Raw genomic sequence first — 3,911 nt, forward strand, 5'->3', positions numbered from 1 at the left:
CATTGATAGACTAGATGTTATAGTTGGCTTGGAGACGAGTGCATTGGTGGCCCGTGGAATGGGACACGGAGGCACTATGCAATCGTACTATTGTCATATAGGAGCATGCGGTATTAGGATTCTCACCATCCCGTGCTACGACCCTTCCCAACAGGGGTTAAGGTGTTGGGTTATCATTTGGGGGGAAGCAGTGGTCGCCGTCGTCGGGTCACTGTGGCGGTTAGACATAACGCCCGACGAGTCATGTAGGACAGTCGGCAACCCCGGTGGTACATTCAAGAGGGCCAATCGTACTGCTTTTAAATTGTTGGAGTCAGCACCTTTATTTTTCAGTCATTTACATTTCTGTTGAGAGCCGGTGGACGGCATTGTCTTTACTTTTCTGAGTACTCACGGTGGGCCATCTCCGACAGCCCTATGGGCGTATCGCGGGAGGGAGTTCGCGCACTGTGTTTGTAGTAGCACTAAAACCAAGGACTTAGTAATGTTGCTTAGGTGGATGTGATTTAAAATGTATAGCATGGCATGTAGTGCATATGATGTGTTGTGATGTGTGGACTGCTGTGTGGTCCATCTTTCTACTTACTGAGCTAGTGAGCTCATCCCACGTGTACACCCCCTTTTTAGATGATTTTGCAGGTCATTCATCTGAGGAGCATGGGGTGGGTCCCACAGTCGAGTTTCCTGAAGAAGACTGGTGGACCCCTGGGGAGTTAGAGCACGGCACTGACTGCTCGTGCGAGAGTTATGCTGCGGGATAGCATTTTTGAGGCCGTGCTGAGCTCCACTTATGAGGCCGAGCTGAGCTCTACTTACTGATGCCGAGCTGGGCTCAACCCTTGATGCCGAGCTGAGCTCTAGCCTTGATACCGAGCCGAGCTGTGTACTCTGATTGTTTTGATGATTTCCTGTATATACTTGATATATGAATTGTACTTTTATTGTGTAATTATCATGCCTTCGGGCCCACATGTATATAATTATTGTATCACAATTTGGGTATCAAGTATATGGGATTTATTCACAGGTAAAACTTAGTCTTCCGCTGATCTGATGAACTTATATTAATTTTGCGTATGCTGTGGTGGAATACAGTATCTGATGATCCTGGCAGGTTTGAGTTAACCGGTGTTAACTCAGTCACTGGCCCGGTTCAGTGTGAACGGGGTGTGACAAACGGTGGTATCAGAGCGTGATGCTCTGCTCCACTCACAACATACCGTTAGAATCCCGTAGACTCTATAATAGGGAAATGGGGTTGGGTTAATATAAAGCTTTAAAGAGTAAAAGCCAAAGAATGGAGTATTAAAAAGGGTTGCATTATATGTTGCATTCATGGCATGTGTGAGTATAGATAAAAGGTAATTAGGTTAGTGATATAACCTATAAAGTACTAGTTTGACGAAATTTTGGCAGCATAATGGCGTAAAATGGGATTTCCAAAAATTTTACACAAACACCTGATAAACAACAGATAATATGAAATAACAATGAACAAAAGTAGCAAATACACAATTAAACTACACAAGTGTTCAACATCTGATTCCACCACAAAATGATCACTATCAAAATATATTTTTCCACAAATGATTCCAGTTACAGTACAAATACAAGGAATGAGAATAAATAAAGTATACAATAAGGTCTACAAAAAAGAGAAAATGGATAAACAGCTGGTGTGGGCGAGCCAAGCCCTCACTGGTCATCGTCGTCATCATCGATGATCACCACGTTCGCCGGAGGCCTAGAGTTGACGTTGAGGCGGTGATCGTAATAGTCAAACCTCGCGTTCACCAGCCGTACCTCCCTCCGAAGTCGGCCAAAATCTGCTGAGATAGCGTTGGCCGTGGTGTCTAAGTCCTGACCCAGCCGGAGGAAGGAATCCTCCAAGGTGGCTTGCCTCTCCAGAATGCGTTCCTCCCTGGAGGCAATCTCGTCCAGCCGCCTCAGTAGTTGAACCTGGCCATCCTGCAAGGCCCGCATGGAGGACGTCATGCCCTCGAAGTCGTAGGCACCACTCCCAGGTGGTGGGGCTCCAGGTGGTGAGGCTGCAACTCTGGAAGAACTAGGACCGGGACCTCTCGACTCCTGAGGCGCCTCCTCAGGGATGCCACCACCCATCGGATCCTCCTCGTCCTGAGGAATGTAGTCCTCATCCTCCTCACTGGACTCCTCCTCCATGAGGACATCCTCCCTAGGGGCAGCCCTCCTACCCCTACCTCTCTGAGCTCCTGATCTCGGAGGTGAATCCATGAGGGTGTGAAGACCCATCCTCAGGAGGTTGCTCCGGTCAAACCTGTCAGCTGGAGTCTTCCCCTCCTCGCCCCTCAAGTCCACCCCAAAGAACTCGAAGATGCTAGTGAGGATCTTACCATAGGGGAATCCTCCATCCTCAGGGTGGGAAGTGTGGTGCTCCATCATCTTGAGGATAATGTAGGGGAGGCACAAGTGCTCGCCACCTCCCTCTGCGGCCGTGAAGATGCAGAAAGCGATGAAAGCCGCCATGAAACCCACCTGGTTCCGATGACCTCCTCTGGGGAGCAGGTTGAACTGGACCAACCGGGCAAATAAGCGAACCTCAGGGTAGAAAGACGTCTCAGACTCCGGATGGGTGCTACTACCGCAGATAGTCTCGTAGATGAAATCCGGCGTTGCCAGGCTCATGAACGGTCCCAGAGGCTTACTCCTGGGAGGACTGTAGTATCGGTGTCCAGCCGCTGATATACCCAGGATGCTGGCCAAGGTGCCCACCATCAACTGGATGTCCACCCCCTTCACCAAGCTGCTAATGGTGAACTCCCCATACGGATACGACACCTCCAGGTTGCAATAGAACCGACGGACTAGCTGCTCGTAGCATGGTCGGTCTACGTGAAGAATAGAGTCCCAGCCCAATACTGAGAACCTCTCCTGAAGCCGAGCCTTGTGGAAGTCCTCCACTACCACGGTCTTCTCCATCATCACTGACCCCTTCAGGAAGTTAGGCTAGTTGGCTGCTGCCTCTGCACTAAGGAAGTGCTCCTCATCATAGTTGGTAGGGTCAGACGGAGCAGGTCCGGGTCTCCCTGTGCGAGGGGCTGAAGAGCTGGTCTCCGCACTCTTCCGCTTAGTAGCGGTGGTCTTACGTCATACACCAGAGGAAGATGGTCCCTTGCCGGTGCGAGATGACATCCTGGCAAGAAGAAAAGAAAATAGGGTGAGTACAGAAAGGAAAATGACAACAGCATTAAAAAGGGGAAATCCAAAACCCAAATACTCGCAAAATGGAAACGACGACAAGCTAGGAATGATAGGGAACCTATGGACATGATGCACGGTAGGTGACAACGTAGAGAAACATGCCAAAACAGTAAAATGACAGCAAAAGCAAAGAGCATAAATAATACGAGGGGATTCAATTCCAATGCGCAAATTCGAACATAATGGAGAACAACCGGAAACCATAGGACTAAGACGAAATGCCATAGTAGCGGGATCATGAAAGTGCAAGAACATACCCAAATAGACTATGGAGTTCCATGAATACAAGTATGGGATGAAAATCAAGGAAACCAATACAAAAAGAGGGGTTTTCATGGAAATACATGGGGATTCCAAGCATAATGGATGATTCATGAAATCTAAAGCATATCAAGCACAAAACAAGTGAAATGCATCACAAAGGAATCATCAATTGGAGAAAAGGATCAAAAAATTTAAGAAACCCCCAAAATTGGGAACCTAGGGCACGAATTGGGGTTTTCTCCAAATGAAGAGATAAAATTCCTATAAACTACAAACGCCTATAGTAGAAGCATCAAAATCACATGCAAATGCTATTCTATGGAGAAAAATATGGAAAGACAACCTAAAGTGAAGCCTACACATGCATTTTACTCCAAAAGGAAAATTCTGAGAAAAGAGAAGAAGAA

Source organism: Macadamia integrifolia, chromosome 8 (genome assembly GCF_013358625.1).
Source record: "Macadamia integrifolia cultivar HAES 741 chromosome 8, SCU_Mint_v3, whole genome shotgun sequence".
NCBI lineage: Eukaryota > Viridiplantae > Streptophyta > Magnoliopsida > Proteales > Proteaceae > Macadamia > Macadamia integrifolia.